The sequence below is a fragment of the Oncorhynchus masou genome, chromosome 24, assembly GCF_036934945.1.
Source record: "Oncorhynchus masou masou isolate Uvic2021 chromosome 24, UVic_Omas_1.1, whole genome shotgun sequence".
NCBI lineage: Eukaryota > Metazoa > Chordata > Actinopteri > Salmoniformes > Salmonidae > Oncorhynchus > Oncorhynchus masou.
This window is the reverse complement of record NC_088235.1, coordinates 83,856,895-83,883,450: the sequence shown is the minus strand read 5'-3', so window position 1 is coordinate 83,883,450 and position 26,556 is coordinate 83,856,895. Positions and strand designations below refer to the sequence as shown.

Below are 26,556 nucleotides of genomic sequence, written 5' to 3'. Positions count from 1 at the left end.
CTGAAGCACAGCAAAGAGCTGCTGGTAAAATGCACAAAAGTGCTGTTTGAATGAATGCGTACGAGCCTGCTGGTGCCTACCATCGCTCAGTCAGACTGCTCTAAAACACAGAAATACGAGCCTTAGGTCATTAATATGGTCAAATCCATAAACTATCATCTCGAAAACAAGACGTTTATTCTTTCAGTGAAATATGGAATCGTTCCGTATTTTCGCTAACGGGTGGCATCCATAAATCTAAATATTCCTGTTACATTGCACAACCTTCAATGTTATGTCATAATTTCATAAAATTCTGGCAAATTAGGCGGCCCAAACTGTTGCATATACCCTGACTCTGCGGCAATGAACGCAAGAGAAGTGACACAATTTCACCTGGTTAATATTGCCTGCTAACCTGGATTTCTTTTAGCTAAATATGCAGGTTTAAAAATATATACTTCTGTGTATTGATTTTAAGAAAGGCATTGATGTTTATGGTTAGATACACATTGGAGCAAGGACAGTTCTTTTTCGCGAATACGCACCGCATAGATTATATGCAATGCAGGACACGCTAGATAAACTAGTAATATCGTCAACCATGTGTCGTTAACTAGTGATTATGATTGATTGATTGTTTTTTATAAGATAGGTTTAATGCTAGCTATCAACTTACCTTGGCTTACTGCATTCGCGTAACAGGCAGGCTCCTCGTGGAGTGCAATGCAAGGCAGGTGGTTAGAGCGTTGAACTAGTTAACTGTAAGGTTGCAAGATTGGATCCCAAAGCTGACAAGTTAAAGAGCTAACAAGGTAAAAATCTGTCGTTCTGCCCCCGTTCCACCGTTCCTAGGCCGTCATTGAAAATAAGAATGTGTTCTTAACTGACTTGCCTAGTTAAATAAAGATGAAATAAAGGTGTAAAAAAATATACATATATCGATTTCCGATTGTTATGAAAACTTGAAATAGGCCCTAATTAATCGGCCATTCCGATTAATTGGTCGACCTCTAGCTTCTACTGGTCATTGTTTTCAGGCTGGTTGTATTGGTGCTAGCTATATCTGTTTATAACCCTCTAGTGGTGTGGGGGCTGTGCTCTGGCAAAGTGGTTGGGGTTACATCCTGCCTGTTTGGGGGTATTGTCGGACAGGGCCACAGTGTCTCCCGACCCCCCCCCCCCCCTCTCAGCCTCCAGTATATATGCTGCAATAGCCCCCACGGCCCATAGACTAAGGTCAGTCTGTCCTATCTGGTGAAATTCACCTGTCTTATCTGATGTCCTGTGTGAACTTAAGTATGCCCCCTCTAATTCTACCATCCTCCTCTCTCTCTTGGCCTCCACAATCACCTGACTTCAACCCAATTGAGATGGTTTGGGATAAGTTGGACTGCAGAGTGAAGAAAAAGGAGCCAACAGGTGCTCAGCACATGTGGGAAATCCTTCGACTGTTGGAAAAGCATTCCAGGTGAAGCTGGTTGAGAGAATGCCAAGAGTGTGCAAAGCTGTCAAGGCAAAGGGTGGCTACTTTGAAGAATCTCAAATACAAAATATATTTTCATTTGTTTAACACTTTTTTGGTGATTCCATATGTGTTATTTCATAGTTTTGATGTATTCACTTATTCTACAATGTAGAAAATAGTAAAAATAAAGAACCCTTGAATGAGTAGGTGTGTGCAAACTTTTGACTGGTACTGCGTATCTTAATTGACCGCGTTTTCATGAATTTGATGATCTAATATTGAAAGCCATTCAAAAGACCATGGACATGAACATGGAAGTATGACGTAGGAAAGCATCATCTGCACAGGGTATTCATATTCAAAACCAGAGACAACATCCTGGTAATTTGCCAGCTAGGAAAGACAGAAGAGAACGCATAGAAACAAACGCTCTCTGTGGTTAACAGAAGCTATCGGTACGAACGGAGTGGTTTCTGAAGCCAATGTGGCATGTTGAATTCATTTTCTTAATACATTTGGCTTTAGCATTTAAACTGTTTTGGCTATATGCTTTTATGACCCCATTCCAAAAGTTAAGACTCCAGAGCATGTACGTGCCTTCTGTACATGGTAGCATTAACCATTATTAGCTAGCAAAGATCGTAAAAATACCTCGCAAAACTAACGTTAGCTAGCTAAAATCTGGTGATCTCCCTCAATCTTAGCTAGCTGGCTAACGTTATACTGCATCTTAAGTCTATTTGACGACATCACAATGATGACAAAGGGTTTTCCAACCAATTTTTTTGTTTTTCCCTCAAGCCACTATAATGCACGTTTGACTAAATCTTCATCAGCGCCAATTGACAATGCAAAAGAATGTTATACAATTTACAACCCATTACGACTGTAAAATATTTATTTGACGGTTTATCGTAAAATAATGGTAATAGCCTACGCAACTATTTACTTTTTGAAAATGTGTTTCCGCCCGGTCTCGAACCGGGGACCTTTCGCGTGTTAGGCGAACGTGATAACCACTACACTACGGAAACTGGAGGTAAGACACTGCCTTTGGGTGTCATGTTGCCTGAAATTCTGTTAGTGGGGTACTGTTCTGTCTAAGTTCGAATGTTCGCCTTTAATATCTCGGTGGCTCTTTGAGTGCAGGTGTCAATTTAGGTATCTTCTAGAGACCCAGGATGTCGTTGATGAGAGATTGTGGGATGGGATGAAAAGAGAGAAAGCAAATGTACCTATTGCACACAGAATGTTGCACACATTCTGGTAGATTCTTCATATTCATGCACATGCAGGGTTTCCACCTTAGGCTAGCACAATGTGTCGACACAACCTATACAGTACTGTTTGTTGGTCGAGTTCGGATATCTTAAAGCCCAACCAGTCCCAAAGGACAGAGGAAGCACCTTTTTTTCGAACCAGGCCTTCGTCGTCCTGCAAATCAACCTCAATAGCGTTATTTCCTTGTCTTCAGTAATCCTCAGCGCAGAAGAGTAAGCAAGCATTATGTTTTAGTAAAATAAACCATTTGAACAAGCCCACTAGGCTGTATCATTCGACAGATTTTTTTACGAAACAAAAGCGTCTTATTTCATACATTTATTAATTGACCATGATATGCATGATATGGCAAAATCCATATCATGGCACAACATACCGGTATTCACGTTCATACCGGTATTCCGCCCACCTCTACTTCTTCAATAGAAATAGGTCCTGCCTCTCGTTAAATAGTAACGTCAACTGAATAATCTGTTTTATACTATCGGTCCAATATCATCTCTGTAAACATAGCTGCCACTTCATTATTACCGTAAAATGCAGTTTATCATTGCGCACTGCGCTTTATTATGAGTGACAATTTTTCTACTTCACTGTAATTCTCTACCAGACAGTTGATTGGCCCACTTTGATGTCACGTAGGGTTGATACATTGCTATGTTTTCGTTTCAAGCCCTTGTACAAAAATTCCCACTGTACCTAACATGATTACTAAACTTTAGACATACGAGTTACCACACACAGTCTCAGGGATGGCTAGCTCTGGAAATTCCTTTGGTGTCTACGGAGTTAGGTAAATCAGGTTTTAGTTTCTTTGCACCTTATTTGTGGAACAATCTTGAAATAGTTCCTACATGTGATGTTTTGGTGCCTCGATGCCACTTCAGAAGCTGATTGATTAACTTTTTACAGATGAATGTGTTTGTTTTTTATGACCGTGTTTTTCTTTCTGTTTGCAGTTCGTATTTATTTTTTGATGTGTGCATTTCCTGTAATTGTTTTTAAACCCAAGGGCCAAATGGGCCAATACTTCCAGGAACGCCTACTTGAAAAGCAGTTTCTAGGCATCTTCATACTAAACAATCCTCGGTAGAACTTTCAGTCAAGCACCAGACCTCAAGAGAAACTTCATAATAATATTGTGACACAACGTGCAACACATGAACACTGGCCTGGAAATACAATGACATTGCTAAAGTATGCAAAAATATTTGTAGGAAACAACTTTGCCATCATTACGATGTTGTCAACTTTACTGTGGACAGATGGCAATGTTAACATTCCCTAGCAAAGTTTGTAAAACAAACAACCTAGCAAAAAGATCAGGTGCTCTCCCCTCACTCTTAGCAAGCTGGCTAACTTTATAATGCATCTTCAAGTCAATCTGACGACATCACAATGAAGACAAAGGGTTTTTCCTCGCAATTTTTTGCCTCCTTTAGAAATGTAATTGTATTTCCAAGCTACTATAATGCACTTTTGACTAAATCTTTATCAACGCCAGTTGACAATGCATTGAGTATAGTGCTCAGTCGGGAGTCAGTGTCCTAAAGAATGTGCAACACATGAATACTGTATTTATTTGTTTGTTTAATTTTAGATAAAAGCTTTGGCCCAAAACTTCGTTTTTTTAGTTTAAAAAAATGTGTTTCCGCCCGGTCTCGAACCGGGGACCTTTCGCGTGTTAGGCGAACGTGATAACCACTACACTACGGAAACTGAGCGTGAAAGACAGCAGTACTCCAAATATACCTACTGCGCATAGACTACAGTAGCTTCTATAAAGCAGGGTATCATTTCCATATCAATTTAGGTTGTTTTAAGAAATGCTGAAGACCGTTTTATATATATATAAAATATAAACATTTTATTTTATTTGTTTACCTTTTTTTAAACGGATTCACCGTTAAGACCAGGGTCTTTTTTCGCAATGGAGCCCTGCACAAACAATTCATACACAAAATCAAATACAAACAAAAATAAAGCACAACAATCAAGAAAAACAGAAACATTCCTCAGCAAAGTTCCCCAATCAATAATTTAAAATTGCCCGAGCGGCATCAGAGCGTCCACTTGCAGTGTTTTGTGCAGTTGGTTCCAGCAATGAGGTGCATTAAAACTAAAAGCGGATTTACCTAATTCAGCGGAGACCCAACCCTGTAAATGGTTTTGGTACCTCGTGTTTTTTTTATACTTTAACAACAAAGTTAAGTAAATTGTAAGCTTGTGTAGTATATAATGCAGGTATACTGTTCTTCTCATGATGTTTAATGATCATATTCTACATTATGTCTTGCCAATTACTGAAGCGCTAAACGAACACAAATATCCATCCACGTAAAGGTGACGTTTCAGGTATATCGATTACAAAACAACATTCAAAAAGCTTTAAACTAAAAGTTTTCCCTCCCCGTCGGGGAATTGAACCCCGGTCTCCCGCGTGACAGGCGGGGATACTGACCACTATACTAACGAGGAATAAACATACAATTCACAATGGTTTTTATAATACTGATCACCTACTTATTATTTTTGCATTTTATTTTTTCATTACCTTTATTTAAATAGGCAAGTCAGTTATTACGAACAAATTCTTATTTACAATGACGACCTATACCCGCCAAAACCCGGACGACGCTGGGCCAATTGTGCGCAGCCCTATGGGACTCCCAGACACGCCCTGATCTGTTTCACCTGTTCCTGTGATTGTCTCCGCCCCCTCCGGGTGTCGCTTATTTTCCCCAGTGTATTTATCCCTGTGTTTCCTGTCTCTGTGCCAGTTCATCTTGTATGTTTAGTTAAAGCACTTCTGAATAAACTACCTTCTTATTTATCCTCACTCATCAATATTAGAATTAGAATTCCTAAAACCAGGTCTCAAGCATTGATTGTACTTGAGGCCCATGCTATTTCCACAGAGTTGGGTATGGCTGCCTTTTCCTGTTACTCTCCTTGCTTATGGAATAGCCTGCAGACTAAACTTAAACTTGAGACTTGTCCCCCTTGCCCATTTTAAAAATTTATTGGAGGATTTTGCTGCGTTCATCCACCTCTGGCCTGCTCGCCTCCCTACCATTGAGGAAGTACAGTTCCCGCTCAGCCCAGTCAAAACTGTTCGCTGCTCTGGCCCCCAATGGTGGAACAAACTCCCTCACGACGCCAGGACAGCGGAGTCAATCACCACCTTCCGGAGACACCTGAAACCCCACCTCTTCAAGGAATACCTAGGATAGGATAAGTAATCCTTCTCACCCCCCCCCCCCCCTTAAATGATTTAGATGCACTATTGTAAAGTGGCTGTTCCACTGGATGTCAGAAGGTGAATTCACCAATTTGTAAGTCGCTCTGGATAAGAGCGTCTGCTAAATGACTTAAATGTAATGTAATGTAATGATTTATTTTTTTTGTATTTCTTGTAACTGTTTAAGATAATGCAACTTTTTGTGCTGTTAGGGGAATAACCTGTGTGTAAATGTATTCTGCTGCTGTATTTTTGTGTGTTATCTATGATCGTTTTGTTTGTCTTGCTTAGCTTCTTAATCATTGTATGTGTAAACATGTATATGCAGGGCCCAGCTGTAAAAGAGATCTTGGTCTCAGTCTGTGTTCCTTGTTGAAATAACGGCATAATAAATAATAATATTTTGTCTCCAATGTTTATTGAAAACAAAAATTAATGTGCATAATGACCTCTTGTTGTCTCTCAAATATATTGTTACAGTTGTTGGTTAGCTAGCTAGTGAATTTGAGACATTAACATTGACGTGACATCAGTTAACACACCCATGTTATTTTGGTAGAAGGGTTGATTGTTGAGCAACAAAACCGACACGTGCATAACTGTGGGGCACAACAGACAAGTTTGGCTTAGATTGTTGACATGTAAACTATATTTTGTCTCCAATGTTTATTGAAACAAATACATTTGCACAATGAGCACTTGTTGTCTCTCAAATATATTGTTACAGTTGTTGGTTAGCTTGCTAGTGAATTTTTGCCATATTAACATAGGCGTGACATCAGTTAAAATACCTCAAAACAAGACATGGTATCAAGAACAAGATAAAACTAGCTGACACTAGCCAGTTACGATTCCTTACATGGCAGCTCCTTATCATTGTTCCTAGTCGTCTGGCCATCCAGAATCACAACAACATACTGACTTCTGCCCCAATGAAGCATGCGCATTGTTTTTATGACGCTAATCCATCTATTTTGTTATTATCCTCTCTTCCCTCTACCACTTCTTGTAGTATGTTTACCTGCTCCGATCCCTGTGGTTGACTCATTTGTATTTATTATGGATCCCCATTAGCTGCTGCTGGCAAAATTAAGGCAGTTATAACATTTTAAAAACATTACAATACATTCATAACAGATTTCACAACACACTAAGTGTGTGCCCTCAGGCCCCTACTACACTACCACATATCAACAACACAAAATCCATGTGTTCGTGTGTATGGTGTGTATGTTATCATGTGTATGTATGCATGTGTCTGTGCCTATGTTTGTATTGCTTCACAGCCCCGCTGTTCTATAAGGTGTGTTTTATCCCCCAAATCTGATTCTACTGCTTGCATCAGTTACCTGATGTGGAATAGAGATTCATGTAGCCATGGCTCTATGTAGTACTCTGCGCCTCCCATAGTCTTTTGTCGACTTAGGGACATTCAAGAGACCTAGTGGCATGTCTTGTGGGGTATGCATGGATGTCTGAGCAGTGTGCTAGTCATTTAAACAGACAGCTCAGTGCTTACAATATCTCTCACAAATACAAGTAGTGTCAATCTCTCCTCCACTTTGAACCAGGAGAGATTGACATGCATATTATTAATGTTTGCTCTCTGTGTATATCCAAGGGCCAGCTGTGTTGCCCTGTTCTGAGCCAATTGCACTTTTCCCTCTTTATGGCACATGAGTGAACAGTAGGCCAGGTGCGACAAAACTAGAGCCTGTAGGACCTGCCTTGTCGATAGTGCTGTTAAGAAGGTAAAGAATTATGGACAGACTTTATTATGGACAGACTTGGTCAGTCAGGAAGTCCTGCTGCCTTTTCATACATATATTTTTTTAGGTAGGTACATCATTATTTAAAGATACACTATGCAGAAATTGCTCTGCCATTTCCTGGTTGCTAAAATTCGAATAGTTCCCCCAATTTCAGTTTATGTGACAAAAAGAGCAAGTGGAGTTGCACTGTTTAATCTCTCTGCTCAAATGTTCATATTGTGCCACTCACAGTGGTTATTTCTGTAGCTAGCACCCGTAATAAATCTAAGTGCGCAAGGATACGTAGCATCCAGCGATTTAAGTGTTTGATGCCGTAGCATGCATGTATATAACATCCCCATAATCTATAATTGACATAAAAGTAGGTTGCACAATTTGTCTTCTATTTGTAGAGGACAAACATGTCCTGTTTCTATAGAGGAAGCCAAGATTGATTTTTAGCCGTTTACAAAGTTCATCGATATGCATTTTAAAAGACAGTTTATCATCCAACCATATCCCTAAGTAGATTTATATGCAGAGACCTGATTAATTTGAGAACCATCTAAGCTCGTAAATGTAAGTGTATTTTCAACCAACTTTTTGAACCTATTAAAAATCATAAAATGTGTTTTCTTTGGATAGTTCACATGTCAACAATCTTAGCCAACCTTGTCTGTTTTGCCCCATAGTTGCGCACGTGTCGGTTTTTTTGCTCACCAACCAACTATTCTATAAACCAAAATAACATGGGTGACCGAAGCAAAAGGTAGTAATGCATTGGCCGGGAATCGAACCCGGGCCTCCCGCGTGGCAGGCGAGAATTCTACCACTGAACCACCAATGCTTATTTCTGTATAAAAATCTCGTTGTATAAATAGTTTTATACCACAGTCATTTATGCATGGTAGCAGTTATTTTTGGTAAGAATACATGAAATACGGTACTCATCATTTCCATCTCAATTGGAAAACTGGAGAAAGATTAGAAATCAATAAAAACCTCTATTAGTATGACCACCGGGTGGCGCTCTAGCTCGGAAAAATAGCCTAAACCTGGGAGGCCAAAATAACTTCTCCACAAAACTGTTGCCACCACATCCATGACGTGGAGATTGCGCTACAGAGATGCAGCTTTCCAATCATGCAATTTCGAAAGAAATGTGTCTCCATAAAATGCTCAATCAAAACAACAGATAGATACAAAGTGACTGGGCTAATCGCAAGTGTATCCAATGGTTTAAATAAAACAACCTAATTATCGTTTTTGCATTTGATGGGTTGTAATTATACACGGAGGTACAGAGCCTTCAGAAAGTATTCACACCCAATTGACGACATTCTGTTGTGTTACAGCCATGGGGTGAAAGTAAGCTCATACTGTCCAATATGGTGTCCCCGAAATAAATAGTGGGTGTATGCCGTACTGGTAAAACATTTTTTATCACAATAATTAAAACTAAAATGTCAAGAAAGCTGTTGGCTATTACACCAATTGTTATCATCACAGCATGTCAGGCATGAAAAATGAACGAATGGACTTGAAAACTGGTGGAACCTATGCTCAACAATGCGATGTGGTTAAGACGAACACACTGACATTCTGCCAAGGCTGAGATGAGTGGCCAGCAGTGGACGCATAAGTACTGGCCTAATGACAATCGCAAAATGTCATTACACTTTTTGGTGTTTTATGTAACAGATGTCTCTTTTAGAGGTCAACCGATTAATTAGAGCCGATTTCAAGATTTCATAACAATCGGTAATCTGCATTTCTGGACACCGATTACATTGCATTCCACGAGGAAACTGCGTGGCAGGCTTACCACCTGTTACACAAGTGCAGCAAGGAGCCAAGGTAAGTTGCTAGCCAGCATGAAATGTATCTTATAAAAAGCAATCAATCTTCACATAATCACTAGTTAACTACACATGGTTGATGATATTACTAGGTTAACTAGCTTGTCCTGCTTTGCATAAATCAATGCAGTGCCTGTTAATTTATCATTGAATCACAGCCTACTTCGCCAACCAGGTGATGATTTAAAAAAACACATTGTGAAAAAAGCACAATCATTGCACGAATGTACCTAACCATAAATATCAATGCCTTTCTTAAAATCAATACACAGAAGTATATATTTTAAACCTGCATATTTAGCAGGCAATATTAACTTGGGAAATTGTGTCACTTCTCTTGTGTTCATTGCACGCAGAGTCAGGGTATATGCAACAGGTTGGGCCACCTGGCTCGTTGCAAATTTATTTGTCCGAATTTGACATAATAATGACATAACATTGAAGGTTGTGCAATGTAACAACAATATTTAGACTTAGGGTTGCCGCCCATTCGGTAAAATACGGAACGTTTCCGTTTTTGACTGAAATAATAAATGTTTTGTTTTTGAAATGATAGCTTCCGGATTTAACCATATTAATGACCAATTACTGATGCTCATAACGAACACAAATGTCCATCCAAGTAATGGTGAGGTTTCAGGTATATCGATTACAAAACAACATTGAAAAAGGTTCAAACAAAAATATTTCTTTCTCTCCCCGTCGGGGAATTGAACCCCGGTCTCCCGCGTGACAGGCGGGGATACTGACCACTATACTAACGAGGACTACATCTGCAAAAACACAATGGTTTTATAAAACTGCTCAACTAATTATCGTTTTGAAATTTGTATTTAGTTTTATTTAGGCTTTTCAATTAAGAACAAATACTTATTTACAGTGACGGCCTACACTGGTCAACCCCGGACGACGCTGGGCCAATTGTGCGCCGCCCTATGGGACTCCCAATCACGACAGGTTGTGATACAATTATAAACGGAGGTACAGTGCCTTCAGAAAGTATTCACACAACATTGACTTTTTCTACATTCTCTTGTGTTTACAGCCAGGGGTGAAAAACATGTTTTCACTTTGTCATTATGTGGTATTGTGTGTATTGATTTTTAATCCATTTTGGAGTCAGGCTGTAACAACAAAATGTGGATTAAATCAAGGGGTTTGAAAACTTTCAGAAGGCACTGTAGCTAGTTAACATTTTTCATTTGGCACAATCTGAACATTTTAGCAGAGAGATTAAACAGTGCAACTACACTTGCTCTGTTTGTCACAAACTGAAATTCGGGGAACTATTTGAATCTTTGCAACCAGGAAATGGCAGAGCCATTTCTGCATAGTGCATTGCTCAGTCAGACTGTTCTATCAAATCATAGACTTAATTATAACATAATAACACACAACAATACGAGCCTTAGGTCATTAATATGGTCGATTCCGGAAACTATAATCTCGAAAACAAAACGTTTATTCTCTCAGTGAAATACGGAACCGTTCCGTATTTTATCTAACAGGTGGCATCCATAAATCTAAAGATTCCCGTTACATTGCACAACCTTCAATGTTATGTCATAATTACGTAAAATTATGAATATTGATTTTAAGAAAGGCATTGAGGATTATGGTTAGGTACATGATGGAGCAAAGACAGTCTTTTTTGCGAATGCGCACTGCATTATGCAACGCAGGACACGCTAGATAAACTAGCAATATCATCAACCATGTGTAGTTATAACTAGGGATTATGATTGATTGATTGTTTTTTAAGATAAGTTTAATGCTAGCTAGCAATTTACCTTGGCCTCTTACTGCATTCGGGCTCCTCGTGAGGCAGGTGGTTAGAGTGTTGGACTAGTTAACCGTAAAGTTGCAAGATTGAATCCCTGAGCTGACAACTCTATCGCAATTATCTCTCCGCTATTATCTAGAATTCATTAGATTTAGGTAACCGCCCGGTCCGCGGCCGCCCACTCCCTCCTTCCAGCCTTGGCCCTGTTGGCCCAGGAGGAGGGGCAGTCGCGGATGAGGTGGGACCGCTCGCCACAGAGGTTGCACAACCTTCCATTCGTGCATTCCTCGTAGCAGTGGCCCACCTCCCGGCACTTCATGCAGACAACCTTTTGACAGGCATCTGCAAGGTGGCCAGCTTGGGCTGGTCCTGGTAGTGAACATGACCCCTGTTCTCTCCGAGGACTATGGTGGATGGGATGGCTTTCAACCCACCATAGCCCCCAGGATCCTCCCTTTGCTGGACAGTGACCCTCCAGGCCCCTGTCCAGATCCCATCGAGGTCTTTTACCTGGATCAGGGGACTCTTCACGTTGCAGTACCTGCCCAGCCATACTGCAACGTCCTCCGGCTGTACGGTTTCATTGTACATACGGATAATAACAGTTTTAATGCTATTATCCGTCAGCTTGGTCACCTCAAACAACTCAAGAACAGTAGAAATAATTGAAGGGGGAGGGTAGGATACAAGGGGGAGGAGAGGTACAAAACAGGACAAACAAGGGGAAAACTGAGAATTAAATAAAATAAGAGAGAAGACCAGAGGGCCTTTAACTGGTGCACCTGTAGTCCACCACCAGAACCACCACCTAACCCAGGACAAGAACAATAGTGAAACAATACAACAAAAATGACTTTAACAAAATAAATAGCACAATTTCCGGGCGCCCTCCGGCCTGCTGATCGCTTCTCTGATCATGCGCAGCGTGTTAATACCGTGTTAAGGAAATAAATTCCCAGTAAGTAAACGGTAACATTCTCTGCTTCTGTCATCCTTACTCGCACCTACAATCACATACCTCTTTTAGTCCATGGAGTTGTGTGTAGCAGGGTGTTGCGTTCCCTCCTCCAAGAAGCGTGCTTAACAATTGGAGACAAAATATAGTTTACATGTCAACAATCTTAGCCAACCTTGTCTGTTTCGCCCCATAGTTGCGCACGTGTCGGTATTGTTGCTAAACAACCAACCTACAAATAACATTGGTAACCGAGGCAAAACATGTTGATGCATTGGCCGGGAATCGAACCCGGGCCTCCCGCGTGGCAGGCGAGAATTCTACCACTGAACCACCAATGCTTATTGTTCCATAAAAATCTAGGTCAATAAATAGTTCTATAAAACAGTCATTTCACCAAATTATCGTTTTTGCATGTGATGGGTTGTAATTATACACGGAAGTACAGAGCCTTCAGAAAGCCTTCACACACAATTGACTACATTCTGTTGTGTTACAGCCCTGGGGTGAAAGTAGGCTCATATGGTCCAGTAAATAGTAGGGGTATGCCATACTGGTAAAACATGAGCCAATCACAATAATTAAAACTAAAATGTCAATAAAACTGCAGGCTATTACACCACTTATTATCATCACAGCATGTCAGGCATGAAAAACGAGCAAATCATCACTGCATGTCAGGCATAAAAAATGAGCGAATGGACTTGAAAAAAAATCGAAATATCAAGTGTTACTTTTTTTACATGCAGTAAAAAAGATAACAAAAAATCTATAAAGATCAAGCAATTTCGTTTTTCATGTTGCTGATTCCCCCCCCCCCGTTTAAAATTTAACAATTGGCCAAAAAGTACACAGACCTACACACAGTGGCCAGTTTATTCAAATCAAATTTTATTTGTCACATACACATGGTTAGCAGATGTTAATGTGAGTGTAGCGAAATGCTTGTGCTTCTAGTTCCGGCCATGCAGTAATATCTAACAAGCAATCTAACCTAACAATTTCACAACAACTACCTACCTTATACACACAAGTGTGAAGGAATGAATAAGAATATGTACATAAAAATCTATGAATGAGTAATGGCCTTACGGCATAGGCAAGAAGCAGTAGATGGTATAGAGTACAGTATATACATATGAGATGAGTAATGTAGGGTATGTAAACATTATATAAAGTGGCATTGTTTAAAGTGGCTAGTGATACATTTATTACATCAAGATGGCAAGATGCAGTACATGGTATAGAATACAGTATATACATATGAGATGAGTAATGTAGGGTATGTAAACATTATATAAAGTGGCATTGTTTAAAATGGCTAGTGATACATTTATGACATCGATTTTTCCATTATTAAAGTGGCTAGAGTTGAGTCAGTATGTTGGCAGCAGCCACTCAATGTTAGTGATGGCTGTTTAACAGTCTGATGGCCTTGCGATGATGGCCCCCTGGAGAGCCTTACAGTTGTGGGTGGAGCAGTTGCCGTAACAGGCGGTGATACAGCCTGAAGGGATGCTCCCGATTGTGCATCTGTAAAAGTTTGTGAGTGTTTTTGGTGACAAGCCAAATTTCTTCAGCCTCCTGAGGTTGAAGAGGCGCTACTGCGCTACTCCTTCTTCACCACGCTGTCTGTGTGGGTGGACCATTTCAGTTTGTCCGTGATGTGTACGCCGAGGAACTTCAAACTTTACACCCTCTCCACTACTGTCCCGTCGATGTGGATAGGGGGCTGCTCCCTCTGCTGTTTCCTGAAGTCCACGATCATCTCCTTTGTTTTGTTGACATTTAGTGTGAGGTTATTTTCCTGACACCACACTCCGAGGGCCCTTAACTCCTCCCTGTAGGCCGTCTCATCGTTGTTGGTAATCAAGCCTACCACTGTAGTGTCGTCTGCAAACTTGATCATTGAGTTGGAGGCGTGCATGGCCACGCAGTCATGGGTGAACAGGGAGTACAGGAGAGGGCTGAGAACGCACCCTTGTGGGGCCCCAGTGTTGAGGATCAGCGGATTGGAGATGTTGTTACCTACCCATCACCACCTGGGGGTGGCCCGTCAGGAAGTCCAGGACTCAGTTGCACAGGGTGGGGTCGAGACCCAGGGTAGACCTATAGGGGCGGTAAGCAAATTGGAGTGGGTCTAGGGTGTCAGGTAGGGTGGAGGTAATATGGTCCATGACTAGTTTCTCAAAGCACTTCATGATGACGGAAGTGAGTGCTATGGGGCGGTAGTCATTTAGCTCAGTTACCTTAGCTTTCTTTTGAACAGGAACAATGGTGGCCCTCTTGAAGCATGTGGGAACAGCAGACTGGGATAAAGATTGATTGAATAGGTTTTCCAATAGGTTTTCCTACCATTTTTTTGCCTCCTTTAGAAATGTAATTGTATTTCCAAGCTACTATAATGCGCTTTTGACTAAATCTTAATCAACACCAATTGATAAATGCATTAAGTATAACGTTAAGTCAGTCAGTGTCCCAAACAATGTTCAAAACAATATTGTATTTATTTGTTTATTTTCAGACATTTGCCACAGATTAACACTAGAATTTACTTTTTGAAAATGTGTTTCCGCCCGGTCTCGAACCGGGGACCTTTCGCGTGTTAGGCGAACGTGATAACCACTACACTACGGAAACTGAACGCATTTAGCAGAAGTACTCAAAATAAACCAACTGCATATTGACTTAACCTATGGCATACAGTTGCTTCTACTTCCACTTTTAAACGTCACCATTAAGACCAGGGTCTCTCGCAAGGGAGCCCTGCACGTTCAATTCATACACAAAATCAAATCAGATACAAACAAAAATAAAGCACAACAATCAAGAAAAACAGAAACATTCCTCAGCAAATAGTTTCCCAATCAAGATTTTAACATTGCAGAGCGTCATATTGCACTGCATTTTACAGTTGGTTCCAGCAATAAGGTGCATTTAAACTAAAAGCGGAATAACCTAATTCAAAATCAACATTGAAAACTATATTGAACATTGAACTATAAAAATTGATCCTCCCCGTCGGGGAATTGAACCCCGGTCTCCCGCGTGACAGGCGGGGATACTGACCACTATACTAACGAGGACTACGCAAACAAGATCACAATGGTGATTATACAACTGATCACCGCATTATCTTTTTCGAATGTGATGCGTTGTAAAGAGGCACAGTGCCTTCAGAAAGCATTCACACTCCATTATATTGTGTTACAAACAGGGGCCTGTTGCACAAAAGTAGAATTAAGACATCCGGGATAAATGACTCAGCTAAACTCAATGAAGCCAAAACATGTGCGTCCAGGCTTAATTGGTTGCACAAAGACCAAGCCAGGATGAGCAGACACGGATTCATTAAGCCAGGTGAAACCAATCCTGGATAGGTGCGCGCTCACGGCTCACTCAAATAGACCCCGCCACAGATCACAGATTAACTGATTTACCATGGCAACTAGAGCCGCGTACTTTTCCCCGTCGGAAGCACAAATCCTCATGGAGGCAAACGAGGAGGTAAAAGATATAATTAAGAAGAAAGGCAACACCGCCACAGTGATAAAGCAAAGAGAAAAAGCGTGGCAAAGTATTGCAGACCGCCTGAATGCGTAAGTAGTGCACAATTACACACTCACCGCTCCGCTGAAACATCACAATTACAATTCAAATATTTAATTCACATCTCCAAAAATGCAGTTGTACTGTAATTATGAAACGGTTAAATTTTTAATTGAAATGCACTGCAGATATGAGTGAAATTGTGTAAAGTAACTCCATCACACTGTATAAAGCTATGATACATTTTTTGATATTTTTACTGAAAACAAGACAAAAATACCAAGTAATTTTTTGCAGTGTGACTCCATTAAATGTGTGTGTGTGTGTGTGTGTGTGTGTGTGTGTGTGTGTGTGTGTGTGTGTGTGTGTGTAGATTAAACATGAACGGGCCAAAACGGACATGGCAGCAGGTCAAAATCAAATACAAGAACATTCTGCAGAATGGTATGGTCCCTGACTAATATTTAACAAAGCACAAGCATATATTGTACCCAGAAGGTGCCTGCTCACACATTGTCTGTACTGTTTTAGCAGTGAAAAAGAATACCCACAGACAAGGCACGGGTGGTGGGTCACCAAAGGCTGACCTTACCCCAGCAGAGGACATGGCCTTGGAGCTAAATAAAGGCAGGCCCGTCTTAGAGGGGATCCCTGGGGGAAAGAGACGAGCATAGGTTCCTCCCAAGATGCCACCCGCTTCATTCAAGGTATGTCCTTCCATCTCTACATGGGATACAACCACATTCATATTGAATCAATTTGGACTGTCTGACTTTGGTTTACCTATTGCCTTGCAGTGTCTGGCAGCACTGTGTTCCTGTTAGAGCCACCAGCACAAGCACCAGACGATGCTGATCCAGTGAGTACTCCATCAAAGGCATACTGTAGGCCTGGCATGTCTTGTCTACTAGCTTCAATATGAATCCGATTAAATGTGATAGGGTGAAGGCCCCAGTGCAGCAGCAACAGCACATGATGGAGACGATGATGAGGAGGAGACCATCTCTCTGGATTCCAGAAGGCATGAGGTATCATGTTAAAACTGTGAAAGTACTATTTACTCTACAATGGTGAGGAGTCCTCATCAAAATCAAAAAATCTAATTTATTTTACAGGACCCAGATGCTATACAGTGGGAAAACCAGCCTGGCAACATAGTGCATATTAATAAAAGGACACCACATCCTGCCAAATTCCAGCTGCGCTAATTGTATTGTGTTCACAGAGCTCACAAGCTATCAGAAAGTTGTATGGCAACCACCTCCGGCGCCAAATAGAACTGGCAGACATAGACATTCAGTACAAGAAGAAAAAGATGGAAAATCTTGCACTGGAGTCCGAAATAAAAAAGAGGACAATTAGGAAACTGGACCTTGAAATAAAAAAACTTGAGAGGGAGGTGAGATATGCCTTCAATGTACACTGTATGCTAACTGTAACACAAATGTATTAATCATTATTTTTCTTTCCTCCCCCAGCTCCAAGAAGATGACACAGCTCAAAATAAAAATTAGGTATATTCTCGTAAAGTCAAGTGAGCCATGACATATGAGCTCTTATTGTGAGCACACAGGACGGTGGCATCTTTCTAAGGTTTTTTTTATTTTCCCAGCAATCAGTACAACCAAGTCATCGTTATAAGGCATCGCCCTCTTTTGCCCACCCCCCCAGCACCAGGTGTGGCCACTAGCCTATATGAAGGCCCAAAATTGTGTGTTCCTTTCTGCTCTGACAATGGCATGCCCATTCGTGCGAGATGTGGTGGATGAAGAAGCACTTGTGCTGAGGAGAGCCTTCAGGCGAGAAAGGGTCTTCAGGGACCGGTTGGACCCACTGGCCTTCCCTGATGACCATCTATATGAAAGATACAGGTTTTCTGCAGATGGCATCAGGTATCTATGCAGACTACTGGGTCCCAGGATTAAGCACCGCACTGCACGGAGCCATGCACTGAGTGTGGAGCAAATGGTTTGTGTGGCCTTGCGCTTTTTTGCTAGTGGAGCCTTCCTGTACTCAGTGGGGGATGCAGAACAGCTGAACAAGGCCACAATTTGCCGTACAATAAGGAATGTGTGTCTGGCTATCAAAGCATTAGCAGATGTCTTCATCTCCTTCCCTGGCCACAGAAGACTCTGTGACATCAAAGAGGAGTTCTATAGGATTGCAGGTAAGAGGATCTACAAATTACAGGACAACTGTTAACACATAGTAGGATACTCATTACTTTGTGTGACAGGTTTCCCCAATGTCATTGGTGCAGTGGACTGCACACACATAAGGATAAAAGCCCCCTCAGGTGCCCATGAGGCCGATTTTGTGAATAGGAAATCCTTTCACAGCATTAATGTTCAGGTGAACATAACTTTTTGATATTGTCCATTGACGAACACTCTGCATTGCCAGTGATGTGCATTGATTGGTGTAATATTCCTCATCTTATGATTTCAGATGGTCTGCAATGCTGACTGTGTGATCAGCAATGTTGTGGCAAAATGGCCTGGCTCAGTCCATGACTCCAGAATCTTTCGGGCCTCTGAAATCTATCAGTGCCTATCACAAGGTAAGCCACACAACCCCTATTTATAACCATCATGGCTGTGTCAAGAATATCACTGTGTTTATGAGGTAGTAATGATGAGATTTTGTGTTGACAGGTGAATTCTCTGGTGTGTTGCTGGGAGACAGGGGGTATGGCTGCCAGCCTTTTCTCCTGACACCTTTCACAGACCCCCAGGAAGCACAGCAGGCCTACAACCATGCCCATGCCAGGACCAGGGCCAGAGTTGAAATGACCTTTGGCCTCCTGAAGGCACGCTTTCACTGCCTTCACAAATTAAGGGTCAGCCCTGTTAGGGCATGTGATATTACTGTTGCTTGTGCTGTCCTCCACAATGTGGCCTGCCTGAGGAAGGAGAGGGCCCCCAGAGTGCCACCAGCCATGGACTGGGACAATCCGGCAATCTTCCCTGATGACGACAGTGGTCGGCTGCTGAGGGACCAATATGTGTTGAATTATTTTAGTTAGTATGTGTGCTTTCAATTTTGGTTAAATATGTCCTGCGGTGGCAGAGGAATTTGGGTTTTTTTGGGTTTGTTTTTTGACGAATTTGGCCTCTTATGATGTTTGTGCGGTATACTGTGTGTAATACAAGGCTGCAGGGAGGCTACTGCATCCATTCATTTGTCTGTTCAGTTGATGTGTATGGATTTGTCCTGCATTTATTTTAGTGTGCAGACATGCAGGGTGTGTTATATACAGACCTTTGAATGTGTATGTATCATTTTGTATAATATGCTTGGATTCTGTGCTTTCCATCTTGTAGAGTCACTGTGACTTCAGTTTCGAAAGGAGCTGATGGTTTACCTGCTTTGTTTTGTCCTTATTCAATAAAGGAACATAATGTTACACATTGTGTTTTTATATTCATATGGAATGTGTATTTGTTTATATGACAGAGTACTAGGGCCACACTGAAGAAAAAGGATAAAGTCATACATTTATGAGGCTGGTTCTTTCTGCAGAAAAGCTACATATTGTTTTTACAGTTTTGATACTTATGACAATGTGATACTTAATATTCTGGCACATCAGCATGTCTTTGTTTATGAAACCATACTGAAGTACAATTTCACGAAATGCCCCACATCTGTCATTTTAACAACTGTCCTCCTTTAAAACAACTGGTTACAATATTATGACTTTGTTTTTTTTCCCCTCTGTGGCCCTAATATTCTATCATTTTATATATAGCCTTATAGTCTATGGGAAACTGTAAATTATCTAATGATAGCAACATCATCTAAAAATAATTTTTTATCCAAAATCATTGAAATTAATGATCACAAACGTTTAAATAATAACAGTGGGTCTAGTTATATGTGATAACAATGTATAGTGAGCAGTGAAATAACTATTGGTTTCCATTTGTGGTGACTGCTGACTGACATTAGGGATGAGATTAAATAGATCCTGGAATTTAGCCTGGTCTGGAGCAGGCTAGCTCCACAGAATAAATCTCCATGGTAATTTATACCATAACATATCCTCCTGCCCCCTATCCATCTTTAGTGCAACCGGATTACGGATCAATTGAGCCAGGATCACCAAGATATCCTGGCTTAATCCCTTATCCTAGTTTTGTGCAACAGGCCCCAGGGGCGAAAGTAAGCTCATATGGTCCAGTACGGTGTCCAAAATAAATAGCGAGGGTATGCAGTACCAATAAAACATGAGCCTATCACAATAATTAAAGCTAAATGTCAAGAAAACTGTAGGCTATTACACCACTTTTTTTATCATTACTGCATGTCAGGCATGAAAAACGAACGAATTCACTTGAAAATGGGTGGAACCTATGCTCCAAAATGCGATGTGGTTAGATGAAAATACTGCAATTATTTGCCAACACAGAGATACGCAGACAACAGTGGACGAAAATGATGACAATCGCAAAATGTCATTACACTTTTTGACGTTTTGGTAACAGATGTCTCTTTCCATTCACCACCCACAGTTACGCACGTGTCGGTTTTGTTGCTCAACAATCAACCCTTCCACCAAAATAACATGGGTGACCAAAGCAAAGCATTTTAATGCATTGGCCGGGAATCGAACCCGGGCCTCCCGCGTGGCAGGCGAGAATTCTACCACTGAACCACCAATGCTTGATAATAGAAATATTTCACCTTTATTTAACCAGGTAGGCAAGTTGAGAACAAGTTGGGAACAAGTTCTCATTTACAATTGCGGCCTGGCCAAGGTAAAGCAAAGCATTTGACACACACAACAACACAGAGTTACACATGGGGTAAAACAAACAAAAACAAGTCAATAATACAGTAGAAAAATAAGTCTATATACGATGTGAGCAAGTGAGGTGAGATAAGGGAGGTAAAGGTAAAAAAGGCCATGGTGGCGAAGTAATTTTTATTTTATTTATTTCACCTTTATTTAACCAGGTAGGCTAGTTGAGAACAAGTTCTCATTTACAACTGCGACCTGGCCAAGATAAAGCATAGCAGTGTGAACAGACAACACAGAGTTACACATGGAGTAAACAATTAACAAGTCAATAACACAGTAGAAAAAAAGGGGAGTCTATATACAATGTGTGCAAAAGGCATGAGGAGGTAGGCAAATAATTACAATATTGCAGATTAACACTGGATTGATAAATGATCATGTACAGGTAGAGATATTGGTGTGCAAAAGAGCAGAAAAGTAAATAAATAAAAACTGTGGGGATGAGGTAGGTGAAAATGGGTGGGCTATTTACCAATAGATTATGTACAGCTGCAGCGATCGGTTAGCTGCTCAGATAGCTGATGTTTGAAGTTGGTGAGGGAGATAAAGGTCTCCAACTTCAGCGATTTTTGCAATTCGTTCCAGTCACAGGCAGCAGAGTACTGGAACGAAAGGCGGCCGAATGAGGTGTTGGCTTTAGGGATGATCAGTAAGATACACCTGCTGGAGCGCGTGCTACGGATGGGTGTTGCCATCGTGACCAGTGAACTGAGATAAGGCGGAGCTTTACCTAGCATGGCCTTGTAGACGACCTGGAGCCAGTGGGTCTTGCGACGAATATGTAGCGAGGGCCAGCCGACTAGAGCATACAAGTCGCAGTGGTGGGTAGTATAAGGTGCTTTAGTGACAAAACGGATGGCACTGTGATAAACTGCATCCAGTTTGCTGAGAAGAGTGTTGGAAGCAATTTTGTAGATGACATCGCCGAAGTCGAGGATCGGTAGGATAGTCAGTTTTACTAAGGTAAGCTTGGCAGCGTGAATGAAGGAGGCTTTGTTACGGAATAGAAAGCCGACTCTTGATTTTATTTTCGATTGGAGATGTTTGATATGGGTCTGGAAGGAGAGTTTGCAGTCTAGCCAGACACCTAGGTACTTATAGGTGTCCACATATTCAAGGTCGGAACCATCCAGTGTGGTGATGCTAGTCGGGCATGCGGGTGCAGGCAGCGATCGGTTGAAAAGCATGCATTTGGTTTTACTATCGTTTAAGAGCAGTTGGAGGCCACGGAAGGAGTGTTGTATGGCATTGAAGCTCGTTTGGAGGTTAGATAGCACAGTGTCCATAGCAAGTAAAACACTGGAATGGTTGATTTGCAGTGGAAGAATGTGCAAAGTAGAGATATAAATAATGGGGTACAAAGGAGCAAAATAAATACAGTAGAGAAAGAGGTAGTTGTTTGGGTTAAATTATAGATGGGCTATGTACAGGTGCAGTAATCTGTGAGCTGCTCTGACAGCTGGTGCTTAAAGCTAGTGAGGGAGATAAGTGTTTCCAGTTTCAGAGATTTTTGTAGTTCGTTCCGGTCATTGGCAGCAGAGAACTGGAAGGAGAGGCGGCCAAAGGAAGAATTGGTTTTGGGGGTGACCAGAGAGATATACCTGCTGGAGCGCGTGCTACAGGTGGGTGCTGCTATGGTGACCAGTGAGCTGAGATAAGGGCGGACTTTACCTAGCAGGGTCTTGTAGATGACTTGGAGCCAGTGGGTTTGGCGACGAGTATGAAGCAAGGGCCATTAAAATATATCAGCTTAAACAAAATATAAATTTTTGGAAAACTCTGCCTATCTCCTTGGTTGGTCGTATAAACGCTATTAAAATGGTTGTCCTACCCAGGTTTCTTTACCTCTTCCAATGTCTACCCAATTTCATACCACAAAGCTATTTTAAGAAACTGGATTCAATAGTAACTCAATTTTTATGGGATAACAAGGCAGCCAGAATTTCAAATAAGCATTTATGCAAGTACAAAATAGAGGGGGGCTTTGGCCTTCCTCACTTTAAACGGTATTATTGGGCTGCTAATCTGAACATTGTGTCTTTCTGGAGGGAAAGTTTACCTGCGATGAGACAGAAGGTTATGCCTGCATGGCTTTGATTGAGCAGGCCTCCTGTCAACATTCCTCACTCCCTGCACTTGTTCATAGCCCATCATATGTGAAAAAAATCCACTTATGACTCTAACCCAGTCATTTGTCATACGCTTAGGATCTGGAAACAGATTAGGTATTTTCTTAACATACCCACTGTATACATTGACAGCCCGATTTGCCTGAATCATGCTTTCCACCCCGCATTGGATGAAGTGGTATTTTCACAGTGGAGGGAGAAGAGGCTCACAACAATTGGTAATCTATACATAGATGGTCAGATCGCTTCATTTCAACAATTACAGGGAAAGTTCAACATGCCAACAACACATTTTTTCAGATACCTCCAAATCAGGAATTTCGTAAGGACACATATCCCACAGTATGGCATGAAGCCAAATAGTCCTACATTAGATAGCTTGATCCTTGTCAAACCCCATTCAAAAGGGTCGGTTTCTAGACTGCATGATGTGCTACAGGCCCACATAGAGGTATCCACAGACACCATTAAAAGGGCTTGGGAACAAGAACTTGGGTCAGAAATCTCAAATGAAGACTGGGTAGAACCTCTCAGGAAGATAAACCACAGTTCAGTGAATGCCAGATACAACCTTGTACAGTTTAAAGTGATACACAGGTTACATTACTCAAAAGTAAAACTGCATAAAATATTCCCGGACACCTCACCACTGTGTGAGAGGTGCAAGCAGGATGAGGGGACGTTGACCCACTTATTTTGGACATGTCCTAAGTTACATGTTTACTGGGCTCTCATTTTTGATTACTTATCTAGAGCCTTTGATAGAGTTCTAGCCCCAGACCCATTGACCGCTCTGTGCCAATCTAGAATCAGACTTGCTGGATGTCGATAAACACACTTTCTTTCATACATCACTGTAGGTTATCCACTAGTTACCACAGCCACAAAGTCAAAGTGTCTATATCGATAAATCGAACTGCATTGCTCCCTAGCAGTCATATGCAAAACGACATCTGAATTGTGAAAATTGCAGTTAAAATTTTAAGAGAAATTGTACATTTGTCACATCCCTCGTGTGAATACTTATGTAAATGAGATCTGTATTTCATTTGCAATAATTTAGCTAAAATGTCTAAAAACATGTTTTCACTGTCATTATAGGGTATTGGGTGTAAATTGTTGAAGGAGAAAAATCAATTTAATCCATTTTGAATTCAGGCTGTAACAACAAAACTTGGATTAAGTCAAGGGGTTTGAATACTTTCTGAACATATATGGCCAATATACCCCAGCTAAGGGTTGTGTCCAGGCACTCCGCATTGCATCGTGCCAAAGAGCAGCCCTTAGTCATGGTATATTGGCCATATACCACACCTCCTCGGGCCGAATTGCTTAAACAACCTAGATGACCGAAGCAAAACTTTCTAATGCATTGGCCGGGAATCGAACCCGGGCCTCCCGCGTGGCAGGCGAGAATTCTACCACTGAACCACCAATGCTTATTTTCTACATGAAAAGTCTAGTTTTATCTAGGAATACATGCAGGGATAGATGCAAATTGGGCCTAAAAGGGTGACCGTTTTTTTGCACTGCTTGGGAGAAATGCAGGTTTTAACTAATTAAACAACAAAGAATATGATCTGCAGTCTCTGTGTGTAAAATAGTGGTTAATGTGAACCTGACTCACAGCAAAAAAAAATGTAAAGGAGCAATCCAATGTTATTTGTTACCTAGACATCACTGCAAATGACACAAGTCTTAATTAAGAAGAAAAAAAACAATACACTAATATTGCAGTTAGCCATGACAACCTTTATAATAGTACACTTGTGAAAATTGAATTTATTGATGTATTATATAAAGTTGTACTGCAGCGCAAGCTGTGCAATCAGAGACTGGGTTCGCGCCCAGGCTCTGTTGTAACCGGCAGTGACCGGGAGGTCCGTGGGGTGACGCACAATTGGTCTAGCGTCGTCCGGGTGAGGGAGGGCTTGGCCGGTAGGGATGTCCTTGTCTCATCGCACACCAGCGACTCCTGTGGCGGACCCGGCGCAGTGCGCGCTAACCAAGGTTGCCAGGTGCACAGTGTTTCCTCCGACACATTGGTGCGGCTGGCTTCTGGGTTGGATGCGCACTGTGTTAAGAAGCAGTGCGGCTTGGTTGGGTTGTGTATCAGAGGATGTATGACTTTCAACCTTCGTCTTTTTTGAGCCGTAGCTATGAGTCAAGATAGTAGCTACTAAAAAAAACAATTGGATACCAGGAAATTAGGGAGAAAAGGGTGTAAAAATTCAAAACAAAAAAAGTGTTCATTTAGTATTGTTGTAATTGTCATTATTACAATTTTTTTTACAATTAAAAAATTGACCGATTAATCGGTATCGGCTTTTTTGGTCCTCCAATAATCGGTATCGGTTGAAAAATCATAATCAGTCGACCTCTAGAAAGTACCTTTCTAAATCATGCAACATTTAAATAATAAAATGCTCAATCCAAACAAAACAAAAGATAGATACTTGCGACTAGCCCCAGTAACTTCGTATCCATTCAGTGTCACTGTCAAAAGCAATTGTTGATTTTGATATTGGTGAAGCCAAGTTTTTCTTCACACTCCGCACAATGACTGATGTTTTAGTCTCGATAAGATTTACACAATCTTTAGTCCAGTTTGCATTGGGAACGTTTGTGTAGCTTTTGTGTAGGCGGTCATTATTTGATATGCAAAATACATTTTAATCATCAGCTCTGCACCGAATCAGCTCTGCACACGTTGGCCTTCTGTGCCCTCGAGCGAGGTTGTGCGCCAGCTAGGTTTACATTCAGGTTATAAATTATTATTTACTTTACTGTATAATAAATGTTCATCCTTTGATATCTAACTCATTGACTAATCCAATATAGGGGTCCAATTTCTCAAAAAACTGTTGTCACCCCATCCATGACATGCTTAGACTTGTTGCAGAGAACAGCTTTTGCATTGAGAAACTGTGTAGGCATTATTAATGTTTATTTCTAGTTTTATTTTATATGCAAGACAGTTTCTAATAATGTTATCAGGTCTGCACGTTTTGGCCTTCTATGCGCACATGAGCGTGTGCGCCTGGCCTTCTATGCGCAGGTGAGGCTGAGCGACTGCTTTGCAGGCTCACATTTGGGCTAATATAATGTATAGTTAAAATAAATTATTAATCAATTGATATCTAAATGACCTAATCCATTATGAGAACAAGCGTAAATCGTTATAAAACACACATAAGGGTCATGAATCAATGTGCCTGTCTAGCTAAGGCCAAGCATGCATATGGCCTCTAAACATCAGGCAAATCCAGTCAATTATAGACATTTTTGAAAACCTAACTTTTCAAAATCTTACATGGACTTTGCTTGGAGTAAAGTGGTCATTCTTGTATCAATTATAGATTTAATGTATTTCCAACTCACCGTGGATGGAATGATGGGAATCCATATTTCTGGTGAAGGTGCATGTGCCTCTTTTAGATAATGCTCCAGAAAAGAGCGCATGGCGCAGCAATCCATTATATATCTAAACTTTTTTCTACTTAATTACAAAAAATTATTTCCATGCATATACAGTATTTTAAAGAGTAATGTCCACTCACAGATCCTCGACGACGAACTCTTAGTTAAGACAACTATGGCCAGTATCTGACTGTCTATGACATCATATGATCAATGCGTCTGATTGGATTATTGGATATTGCATTGGCAAGAAAAATAGTAGCGTAAGGCTCATTTCCTTCTAAAATTATAGATCTTTAACTATATGTACCTGGTAAAGTCAGGACATTCTTATTAT

At 41.0% G+C, this 26,556-nt stretch overlaps 1 long non-coding RNA gene and 10 other non-coding genes across 12 annotated transcripts; 1 reads left to right on the top strand and 10 right to left on the bottom strand.

Annotated features, from left to right (window-relative positions):
* Positions 1-2,408: 2,408 nt before the first annotated feature.
* Positions 2,409-2,481, bottom strand: trnav-aac (transfer RNA valine (anticodon AAC)). The gene has a single exon. It is a non-coding gene; the product is annotated as a tRNA-Val (tRNA).
* A 1,893-nt stretch (positions 2,482-4,374) lies between these two features.
* On the bottom strand, positions 4,375-4,447 carry trnav-aac (transfer RNA valine (anticodon AAC)). Its single transcript has one exon. It is a non-coding gene; the product is annotated as a tRNA-Val (tRNA).
* A 687-nt stretch (positions 4,448-5,134) lies between these two features.
* trnad-guc (transfer RNA aspartic acid (anticodon GUC)) lies at positions 5,135-5,206 on the bottom strand. The gene has a single exon. It is a non-coding gene; the product is annotated as a tRNA-Asp (tRNA).
* Positions 5,207-8,496: 3,290 nt separating this feature from the next.
* trnag-gcc (transfer RNA glycine (anticodon GCC)) lies at positions 8,497-8,567 on the bottom strand. The gene has a single exon. It is a non-coding gene; the product is annotated as a tRNA-Gly (tRNA).
* Positions 8,568-10,274: 1,707 nt separating this feature from the next.
* Positions 10,275-10,346, bottom strand: trnad-guc (transfer RNA aspartic acid (anticodon GUC)). The gene has a single exon. It is a non-coding gene; the product is annotated as a tRNA-Asp (tRNA).
* A 2,241-nt stretch (positions 10,347-12,587) lies between these two features.
* On the bottom strand, positions 12,588-12,658 carry trnag-gcc (transfer RNA glycine (anticodon GCC)). The gene has a single exon. It is a non-coding gene; the product is annotated as a tRNA-Gly (tRNA).
* A 2,226-nt stretch (positions 12,659-14,884) lies between these two features.
* Positions 14,885-14,957, bottom strand: trnav-aac (transfer RNA valine (anticodon AAC)). The gene has a single exon. It is a non-coding gene; the product is annotated as a tRNA-Val (tRNA).
* Positions 14,958-15,331: 374 nt separating this feature from the next.
* Positions 15,332-15,403, bottom strand: trnad-guc (transfer RNA aspartic acid (anticodon GUC)). The gene has a single exon. It is a non-coding gene; the product is annotated as a tRNA-Asp (tRNA).
* A 1,576-nt stretch (positions 15,404-16,979) lies between these two features.
* LOC135512870 (uncharacterized) lies at positions 16,980-18,021 on the top strand. Of its 2 annotated transcripts, XR_010451462.1 has the most exons (4): positions 16,980-17,023; positions 17,092-17,265; positions 17,345-17,380; positions 17,479-18,021. It is a non-coding gene; the product is annotated as an uncharacterized LOC135512870 (long non-coding RNA). The 2 variants fall into 2 exon arrangements; XR_010451461.1 differs by having other exon boundaries at positions 17,092-17,380.
* Positions 18,022-20,460: 2,439 nt separating this feature from the next.
* trnag-gcc (transfer RNA glycine (anticodon GCC)) lies at positions 20,461-20,531 on the bottom strand. Its single transcript has one exon. It is a non-coding gene; the product is annotated as a tRNA-Gly (tRNA).
* A 3,636-nt stretch (positions 20,532-24,167) lies between these two features.
* trnag-gcc (transfer RNA glycine (anticodon GCC)) lies at positions 24,168-24,238 on the bottom strand. Its single transcript has one exon. It is a non-coding gene; the product is annotated as a tRNA-Gly (tRNA).
* Positions 24,239-26,556: the final 2,318 nt, after the last annotated feature.